At 44.5% G+C, this 10,973-nt stretch overlaps 1 pseudogene; it reads right to left on the bottom strand.

The window, feature by feature from the left end:
* Window positions 1-7,776: 7,776 nt before the first annotated feature.
* The window catches only part of LOC138637815 (serine/arginine-rich splicing factor 9 pseudogene), a 55,922-nt pseudogene continuing 52,725 nt past the window's right edge, over window positions 7,777-10,973 (bottom strand).

Below are 10,973 nucleotides of genomic sequence, written 5' to 3'. Positions count from 1 at the left end.
CTAGCCTACAGGTGTTTTAATTACAGCAGGTCCAATACCCCTCCATAGAGAGAGAGAATTTTTAGTCTAGGAAGAGGTTTCACATGTACCCATTCAGATGGAGATGTTTGTTCTCAGTGAGGTAAGGCAAGCGTAGGACCTGGTATAAGAGAGATGCCGTGAAGGGGCTACCAGGTACACATAAAATTGGCCATTTTTATGCGCTAAACGCTCTCATTTTTCATATTTCTAGTGCAGTAATGCAGTTCAAATTTCGTATTTCAAGTTTGTATGTTCTAGCGCTGCAGTGTGCTGCCTTATTTACTTAACTATATACGAGTTGGCGACTCTAGGTTCAGCACCTGTTCACACTGAGTCTATGTTTGGATGTGCAGGTCAGGTTTTTGAAATAGAAGAAGAGAGGAGCCTGGAGACTTCACATTTGATCATATCACAGAAGAAGGAGAGTGAGCCAGGGGAGATGCAGGGAGGGATGGGAGTCGCTGAACTTGGTGATTGGGAGCGGATTTCCTGACAGATATTGTCTATTATTTCTGTAAAGTGAGAGGCCTGGTCATCAGCACAAATGTCTGTGATAGGGACTTGAGCTTTTGGCCTGAGGAGGGAGTGAATGGTGTCAAAAAGTTTCTTGGGCTTGTTGGATAGTGAGGAGATCAGAGTGGTGAAGAAGGTCTGTTTGGCGATGTGAAGGGAAGAGTTATAGGTTTTTAACATAAATTTGAAGTGTATAAAGTCTTCTGGTGTGCGAATTTTCCTCCATAAGCGTTCAGCACTCCTAGAGCATCGCTGGAGAAATCTGGTTTGTGATGTGAGCCAGGGCTGTTTTACTCTGTGTTTGGAGGTTCTGAGGGTGAGGGGAGCTACTTGGTCTAGGGTGCTTCTAAGAGTGTCATTGTAGTAATGTACCGCCAGATCAGGACAGGAAAAAGAGGAGATTGGGGACTCTGATAAGCGTAAGGAGTCTGAAAGTGTATGAGGGTTAATGGCTTGTAGATTTCTGACTGAATGGTAGGTAGGAGGGTGCTGGGGTGAGTGAGGATTTGTGAGCATGAAGGAGAGAATGTTGTGGTCAGAGAGGGGAAGCTGTGAGTTATTTAGGTAGGAGATTGAACACAGCCGGACAAAGACCAGGTCAAGTGTTATGATTAGGTGGTCTTGGAGCAGCATGAATTGACCTTCGCTGGAGCAGTGGTAACTTTACTGACCGCAAACCCTGATCCTATCACCACAACTAGAAGTAGCCGTGGGGTGTGCCTAACCAGACCTAGACACCTCGACACAGCCTAAGGACTAAATATCCCTAAAGATGGAAATAGGAAAACTCTTTTGCCTCAGAGTAGATCCCAAAAGGATAGGGAGCCCCCCACAAATAATCACTGTGAGTAGGAGAGGAAAAGACACCCGCAGACAGAAAACAGGGATAAGCAAAGGAGGCCACTTCTACCTAGATAGGAAAGGATAGTACAGGATACTATGCGGTCAGCATAAAAAACTACAAAAAATCCACAGCAGAAAAATACAAAAACTCCACACCTAACTAAAGATGTGGAGAGTATATCTGTGACTCCAGCGAGTCCAACTAGACTGAGAAAAACATCAGGCACAGTCTAGCAGGAACAAAATAGAAACAAGATAAGCACAGAAAATAAACACACAGCAGTGTGTCTAAAAAAATGAAGCAAACACTTATCTTAGCTGAATTGGCAGCAAGCAGGAGAGGCCAGGCAGAGGACCAACACTTCCAAAGGAACATTGACTACTGGCAAGGACTAATGAGTCCTGCACAGCTAAATACCCCAGTCAGAATTGCAATTAGCAGAAACACCTGTCCAAGACTGCTGCTCAGGAATAACTGCATTACCATCAACAACGACTGGAGGGAGCCCAAGATGTTGTGAATTCTGTGGCAGAGCTCCCTCCTGTGGTCACAAGTGGTACTTCGGCTGATTCTCTCTGTGAGCTTCCGTTAGTGGAGGAGAGTGGTACTGCGGCTTCTGAGTTTCCTTCCTCAGGTGATGTGGTGAAGTCGTTAGGTGCTGCTCTATTTAACTCCACCTAGTGCTTTGATCCTGGCCTCCAGTCAATGTTCTAGTATTGGACCTGTTTCCTCCTGGATCGTTCCTGTGGCCTGCTGCTCTGCATAGCTAAGTTCTGCTTTGCTATTTTGTTTGCTGTTTTTTCTGTCCAGCTTGTTTATTTTGTTTTTTCTTGCTTGCTGGAAGCTCTGGGACGCAGAGGGTGTACCTCCGTGCCGTTAGTTCGGTACGGAGGGTCTTTTTGCCCCCTTTGCGTGGTTGTTTGTAGGGTTTTGTGTTGACCGCAAAGTTACCTTTCCTATCCTCGCTCTGTTCAGAAAGTCGGGCCTCACTTTGCTAAACCTATTTCATCTCTAAGTTTGTCTTTTCATCTTAACTCACAGTCATTATATGTGGGGGCTGCCTTTTCCTTTGGGGTATTTCTCTGAGGCAAGGTAGGCTTATTTTCTATCTTCAGGCTAGCTAGTTTCTCAGGCTGTGCCGAGTTGCATAGGGAGTGTTAGGCGCAATCCACGGCTGCATCTGGTGTGGTTGGAGAGGATTAGGGATTGCGGTCAGCAGAGTTCCCACGTCTCAGAGCTCGTTCTATGTTTTTGGGTTATTGTCAGGTCACTGTAAGTGCTCTGACTTCTATGTCCATTGTGGTACTGAATTACCAGATCATAACACCAAGAGCAGAGTTCACAACTGTCAAGGGTGTTACAGTCCTTGTGTGTCTCAAAGCTTGAGAGCTGTGAGAGGCCGAGCGAAGTGGTTAGTGATAGAAGCTGGGATGCAGATGTAGGAGTGGGGCTGTTTATGGGGATGTTGAAGTCTCCCAGGATAAGGGTTGGGAGTTCTGAGGACATGAAGTGCGTCAGCCTGGCATAGAAATGGTCCAGGAAGTGGGTGGGTGAGCCTGGGGGCCGATATATGACCGCTACTCTGAGGGAGAGGGGACGGAAGAGCCTGATGGTGTGGACCTCAAGAGAAGGGAATGAGAGTGATGGAGTTGGTGGGATGACCTGGAAGGTGCATTGTGGGGAGAAGAGTATGCCGACTCCACCACCAGGTCTGTTTGTGGGTCTCCGGGAATGGGAGAATTGTAGGCCACCATGGGAAATGGCAGCAGGGGAGACCGTGTCAGAATCCTGGATCCAGGTTTCAGTGAGGGCCAATAGAGACTTTTTCAGAAAGGAGATGTGCAGGAAAGGAAGCTTGTTACATACAGACCATGAATTCCAAAGAGCACAATTAAAAGAAGGAGATGAGGGAGTGCAAGTAATATTAATAAGGTTAGAATGGTTTTGATGTGAGGTAGGGTAGGGGTTGAGGTTGGTGGATGGTGGACCGGGGTTGGGGGAGATGTCCCCTGAAATCAGTAGGAGTAGGAAGATAAAAAGCAAGAAGTTTTTGGAATTGTAAGAAGTTTTTTAGTGCAGTGTGTTTTGGCAAGATGGACTGAGGTTTTTCAGGACGGTGAGAAGTGCATGGGAGCTGTACATGGGAGAGGGACGTATAGATGTATATGAATTGTGATGGAGGGGGGATTGGGCGGTGGATGTGGATTGCAAGGGAACTTAGGAGGATAGGAATAAAGCACATGGATAGATGGGAGTGCAGAGTGTGGGTTACCTGACTCCTGCCCTCACTAACTGCCATGGAATAACTGCTATAACTTGATGCTTAGCTAATGTGATGCTTTGCTAAATGCATGTGACTCCACACATGCGTGCACCCTTAAGAATTAATCTAAATTTATAGACCCCCAGTGCAGGGAGAGGACAGCGGGATTATGGGACCTGGTTAGTTATAAATCAGGGACAGCTGGTCAACACATCCTATTGTAGATAAGGTACCTTCACACATAACGATATCGTTAACGATATCGTTGCTTTTTGTGACGTAGCAACGATATCATTAAGGAAATCGTTATGTGTGACAGCGACCAACGATCAGGCCCCTGCTGGGAGATCGTTGGTCGCTGAACAAAGTCCAGAACTTTATTTTGTCGCTGGATCTCCCGTGGACATCGCTGGATCGGCGTGTGTGACACCGATCCAGCGATGTCTTCACTGGTAACCAGGGTAAACATCGGGTAACTAAGCGCAGGGCCGCGCTTAGTAACCCAATGTTTACCCTGGTTACCAGCGTAAAAGTAAAAAAAACAAACAGTACATACTTACCTACCGCTGTCTGTCCCCGGCGCTGTGCTCTGCACTCCTCCTGCTCTGGCTGTGAGCGTCGGTCAGCCGGAAAGCAGAGCGGTGACGTCACCGCTCTGCTTTCCGGCCGCTGGAGGAGTGCAGAGAAGCAGAGCGCCGGGGACAGACAGCGGTAGGTAAGTATGTAGTGTTTGTTTTTTTTTACTTTTAGGATGGTAACCAGGGTAAACATCGGGTTACTAAGCGCGGGCCTGCGCTTAGTTACCCGATGTTTACCCTGGTTACCAGCATCGTTGGTCGCTGGAGAGCGGTCTGTGTGACAGCTCTCCAGCGACCAAACAGCGACGCTGCTGCGATCCGGATCGTTGTCGGTATCGCTGCAGCGTCGCTTAATGTGAAGGGGCCTATAGATGATCAAAGATGCAGTCCTGATAACATCTCTATACTAACACCTCGTCTGTGATAACCATCTACAGAGACCCTCCGTGGAGCTACAACAGTGAGTACCGAAAACCATGTAACTGATGATGAATTCTAACACAGGAGTTGAAAGACATGAAATTACCATTCAGGGTGCTTGCTGACACAGAAAATCATTGCAAAATACAGAGACATTCAGGATCCAGGGAGAGCTGGGGATATTCACTGCATACCATTCAAGATCAAAGTCAGCCCAACCGTCTGCCAGGAAATTTTAGAGCACTTTTTGCTTCCCTCTGCTGATCAACTTTCTGGAGATGGAAATGTCATTCTCCAGCAGGATTTGGCATCTGTCCACACTGCCAAAAGTACAAATTCCTGGTTTAAAAACAACTGTATCACTGTGATTGATTGGCCAGCAAGCTTACCTCAACCCCATAGGGTATTGTCAAGAGGAATATGAGAGACACCAGAACCAACAATGCAGACAAGCTGAAGGCTGCTATCAAAGCAGCCTGGGCTTCCCTAACACTTCAGCAGTGCCACAGGCTGATCGCATCCATACCATGCCGCATTGATACAGAAATTGATTCAAAAGGATCCCTGACCAAGTATTGAGTGCATTTACTAAACATACAATATATTCCAATTGGCCAACATTTTGGATTTTAAAATCATGTTTCAAGATGGTGTTATAAAATATTCTAACTTACTGAGATAATGACTTTTGGGATTTCGTTGGCTGTAAGCCATAATCATTAACATTAACAGAAATAAACACTTGAAATAGATCACTCTGTTTGTAATGACTATACAGGTCCTTCTCAAAAAATTAGCATATAGTGTTAAATTTCATTATTTACCATAATGTAATGATTACAATTAAACTTTCATATATTATAGATTCATTATCCACCAACTGAAATTTGTCAGGTCTTTTATTGTTTTAATACTGATGATTTTGGCATACAACTCCTGATAACCCAAAAAACCTGTCTCAATAAATTAGCATATTTCACCCATCCAATCAAATAAAAGTGTTTTTTAATAACAAACAAAAAAAACATCAAATAATAATGTTCAGTTATGCACTCAATACTTGGTCGGGAATCCTTTTGCAGAAATGACTGCTTCAATGTGGCGTGGCATGGAGGCAATCAGCCTGTGACACTGCTGAGATGTTATGGAGGCCCAGGATGCTTCAATAGCGGCCTTAAGCTCATCCAGAGTGTTGGGTCTTGCGTCTCTCAACTTTCTCTTCACAATATCCCACAGATTCTCTATGGGGTTCAGGTCAGGAGAGTTGGCAGGCCAATTGAGCACAGTAATACCATGGTCAGTAAACCATTTACCAGTGGTTTTGGCACTGTGAGCAGGTGCCAGGTCGTGCTGAAAAATGAAATCTTCATCTCCATAAAGCATTTCAGCCGATGGAAGCATGAAGTGCTCCAAAATCTCCTGATAGCTAGCTGCATTGACCCTGCCCTTGATGAAACACAGTGGACCAACACCAGCAGCTGACATGGCACCCCACACCATCACTGACTGTGGGTACTTGACACTGGACTTCAGGCATTTTGGCATTTCCTTCTCCCCAGTCTTCCTCCAGACTCTGGCACCTTGATTTCCGAATGACATGCAAAATTTGCTTTCATCAGAAAAAAGTACTTGGGACCACTTAGCAACAGTCTAGTGCTGCTTCTCTGTAGCCCAGGTCAGGCGCCTCTGCCGCTGTTTATAGTTCAAAAGTGGCTTTACCTGGGGAATGCGGCACCTGTAGCCCATTTCCTGCACACGCCTGTGCACGGTGGCTCTGGATGTTTCCACACCAGACTCAGTCCACTGCTTCCTCAGGTTCCCCAAGGTCTGGAATCGGTCCTTCTCCCACAATCTTCCTCAGGGTCCGGTCTCCTCTTCTCGTTGTACAGCGTTTTCTGCCACATTGTTTCCATCCAACAGACTTACCATTGAGGTGCCTTGATACAGCACTCTGGGAACAGCCTATTTGTTGAAAAATTTCTTTCTGGGTCTTACCCTCTTGCTTGAGGGTGTCAATGATGGCCTTCTTGACATCTGTCAGGTCGCTAGTCTTACCCATGATGGGGGTTTTGAGTAATGAACCAGGCAGGGAGTTTATAAAAGCCTCAGGTATCTTTTGCATGTGTTTAGAGTTAATTAGTTGATTCAGAAGATTAGTGTAATAGGTCGTTTAGTGAACCTTTTCTTGATGTGCTAATTTTTTGAGACAGGTTTTTTGGGTTATCAGGAATTGTATGCCAAAATCATCAGTATTGAAACAATAAAAGACCTGACAAATTTCAGTTGGTGGATAATGAATCTATAATATATGAAAGTTTAATTGTAATCATTACATTATGGTAAATAATGAAATTTAACACTATATGCTAATTTTTTGAGAAGGACCTGTATATTATACAAGATTCACTTTTTGCATTGAGGAACTGAAGTAAATTAAGTTTTGCTGATATTCTAATTTAGTGAGAAGCACTTGTATGTAACATTTCAGATATAGCACCATTCATCTGAAGTGTAAGTAATAGTCATTGCAATTTGGTTAGAAAAATCCAGAGGAGAGGGTGGGCTTCCCCTAAGCAAAGGTGAATCATGAGAAATATATGAATTTGAAACATCAAGTCTGGTCCAAATATCTAAAGATGGATTTTTCAATGGTTTTATTGATTGAAGAAATCAGAGTGAGGCTTCATGGACCAGATAAATGGGCCCATAGTGGGATCAGTACCGTACATAGACCTCCTCTTCAACTCAGTTGCCAGCAAGGTGGAGATGGGGTACTGCTAAAGGCTGATATTATTAAAGATGAGATAGATGGACATTTTTGAGTTGAAAATGGACTCAAAATCAAGTCATGCCAGTTTTTAGAAGATACTCTCATCAAGGAGTCATACAGGAAAAAGTCTACATCAGGTACTGTACTGGGATTTCACAGAATCATAGATGGGGTCTTTGAGGGTTCAGTGATGGTCAATGATGCAGCTCTGTATTTCTTCAGTTGGAGACTTGATGCCATGTCTGAAATAGTACATCTGGATAATTCAAATTAAATGCTGTGTTATCACATACCTCCACCATCTTAACCTGATGTGATAGGCATCCAATCATACTTTACTTATTGGGGACAATTAATTAGCATGTCTTTAAGCACAGATAAAAATGTAAGAGGTTACACATTCATGAGAATGAAACTTTGTAACATCCAGATTCCTCAAAGCATATTCCATGTCTTCCTTATGAATATACTCTAGAATCCCAATGCCATCCTTTTGCACATGAGCATAGCAGTAATCTCCAGCTTCTCTCATATGAGGAAAGTTCTGAGACGAGGACTCTATATTCAGATCGGCGGGAAGGTCAATTGTTCCTCTAGCGGAGTTCTCCATAACCTCTCCCTGGTCAATGGCTTGACCTGGGAAGCTCCATATGTAATCAACGAGAACCGAACTCGTATCCATTGCTTCCAATCACAGCGTTCTCAGCATCCTATGGGTTCTGGAAGCTGATGAAGGCAAATGATGTGGCACCGTCTCCCCCATGATTCTTCAGCTCGATGGTACTAATCCTCTCATACTGATGGGACAACTCCTCCAGATCCTTCTGCCATACATTGGCTGGTAAATTGCCTGCATAAATGCGCTCATTCTCCAAGCGCTGATCTCCAGCCCTGGAGAAGGTCACTTGGTGGCCTGATAAATGGTGTTCTTTTGGGACAATATCTGAGCAGGCTGGAGTGACGGAAGACTCAATGTTCTGATGTCCCTGAGCTTTGATATGACTGACAGGTTGGAAGTGGCTATGGAGGTTGGCTGGTGTAGGGTCATCAATCTATATATAGTGTGAACAGGTTATATCACTTCATCTTTTGCTGGTGCATCCCAGAGGTTTTACTTCTCAGATCCTGATGGCTCTTCTTGGCAGACGTTGACTGAATGGGCCGGCAGATGGACTCCAAGCATGGAACCCTGTCCTGTAGACAATCTTTGGCCACGTGTCCAATTTGGCTACATGTAACAGCGAAGTAGGTTGGGAAAATCATGGGTCTTGTTTGTAAACCTTTGTCCTGGTGGGGTTTCTGCTGGGTAGCGAGATAGTCCTGCTTGAATGGCTTGCGGCAGCTTGAGTCCTTGGTTGGCTACTCACTCTTGTATCTCTGGGGCCATTTTTCCAAAAGTTGCTGAAGCACAATCATGTCCCAGAGGGCATCAGCGGAATGGACAGCCCAACCATCGAGTCAGCAGTTGCAGTGTTGTCGTAGGTGACTGACAAATTCTACATAGGAGACCCCCTGGGGAGACAATGTCCAGAACTTGATGGGATATCTTCCTGGGGCGACTGTAAAAAAGGACAATAAGGTGTCCTGAATAGTCCAGATAAAAAAGTGTTAAACCGCACCCTTAATCGTCCAAGTCTTTCAAGACCAAGAGGCGCACATCAAAACCAGGGAGTCCATCCTAGAGAATGTTCCATATCCAGATAAATAAAAATAACAGCGCCTTGAAAAAGGTCTCTGGACTGAAACGTCACCATAGGAGGCAGAATAAAATGTAAGATTTAATCTTCACTACAGTTTGAGGCTCTGTTTTTTTATTTATCTTAATAGTCCAGACAGTCCTGAGGCCCAGGAGACCGAACAGCATCCTGTGCCCTGCCAGTCAAACTAGTCCACAAGTATTTGGCTCAATCAACTGTGGACACCTGGTGCATCATCATTAGGGTCTCAAAGCTTTGCAGATGCTCATGAACATCTATGTTGGCCTCATTAAACCATGGCACTTTTGTGTAGCTCAGATGATTTCCTTGATGGTGAGCAATCATGGAGGTAGGGTCTGTTGTTAGTGGCAGGGGTACTGGAACTGAAAACAATGATTCAATAACACAAGCCATCTCCTAAATTGAGGTTCTGGGTCCCATTGCAATCAATAATTCCTGGATTAGGCTGCTGGTGACTGGGTATTTGATTCCAAACGACCACTGAATCCTATATTTGGCAAGCAGTTTCATTCCTCTGGGTCCACTTCAGCAGAGTTTTTATTGTCCTACATGATGTTCTGGGCATCCCAAAGGGCTAATTCCTGTATCAAATCTGACCAAGTGTCGGTGGCCCTGTATTCCATCTGTGGAAGCTGGCATAACTCCTGCAGTTGCCGTTTCTTGTTGCATCGGCATATCTCCAGTCCTCCTCCCAAGGTCCAACTGGTGGGGTTGGACATGGTAGCTTCTGAAATGTTCTATCCATGCCTCATCTATGGTCTACTGTGTTTGTCTATTTGCCTCCCTGGTTACAAAGCCCTGGATGGTGTCTAAGAACACCAGTCCCCTTCAGCCCCCCTGATCGGCCGGGCTGAGTAGTATCCCACCAACAAAACAAAACAGTGAGGCAATAATTTATTGAACCAACAAGACAAAAATAGCATATAGAACATTCCCAACAAATACCCAAGATGGTACACATTACAGAGTCTCACCCTTCCACTGGCTTGACAGGATTAGAGCAGCTGTAGCATTGGAGCTTCCAGGGCCATCTACCCCCAGCAGTGGCACCCCACTTTTGTCGGGCTCACACTGAGTGGAGGTAACGATAAGTTTAGGAAGCTGACAATCCATTGATGTACTAGGCCAGGTGTCCTTATTGTCCCAACCTGGATTCACTAAACGTCTTTGACGTTTCAGTGAAAGTCAATGAAGAAGCTCTGTATTTACTCAGTTGAGGACTTGATGCCATGGCTACTGTAATGTAGAGTCTATCTAAACAAAGACAAATCCTCCTTTTTATAGTTCACAACTTCTCATTCAGGCATTCCTACACTGTCTTGGGGGAAGATGGAAAGAGGTCTGCTGGAGTGTTCAAACCACATGCATCGTTTGTCATTCATATTTGTTGAGCAGCAAAGGGTCATCAACATATTAACAAACATTGTGCCTTTGTTTCCCAAAGACGGTGGATTAATACCAGGATAGATACAATAGTTGATCAGCAGCATGTCAACAAATGGCAGCCATTGAACATTAATTCAATGACAATAAGAGTCAACATTCATTCTCACATGAACTCTAGCTCATGTCCCTGGACCTACTGAAATAATATGTCTGGATAATTCAGATTAAATGCTGTGTCACCACAATAATGATAATTCATGACAGATGATTTATGCTAAATGATTTACAAAATTTCTGGAGAAAGAAGCGTTGGTACTTTTGCTGACTTTGATGGGCACGTGCTGCCTCCTGCATGCCATCTCCATTTTTAGCTAAGCAGCTTCAATTAAGCTTGAAAAAAACCAAGCATCAGAAAATGTTTCCTCAAGTTAGCAAAATGTTGTGACTATAGAAAGTTTTT

This window comes from Ranitomeya imitator, chromosome 5 (assembly GCF_032444005.1).
Source record: "Ranitomeya imitator isolate aRanImi1 chromosome 5, aRanImi1.pri, whole genome shotgun sequence".
In the NCBI taxonomy this organism is placed as follows: domain Eukaryota; kingdom Metazoa; phylum Chordata; class Amphibia; order Anura; family Dendrobatidae; genus Ranitomeya; species Ranitomeya imitator.
This window is presented reverse-complemented; position numbering and strand designations above follow the sequence as displayed.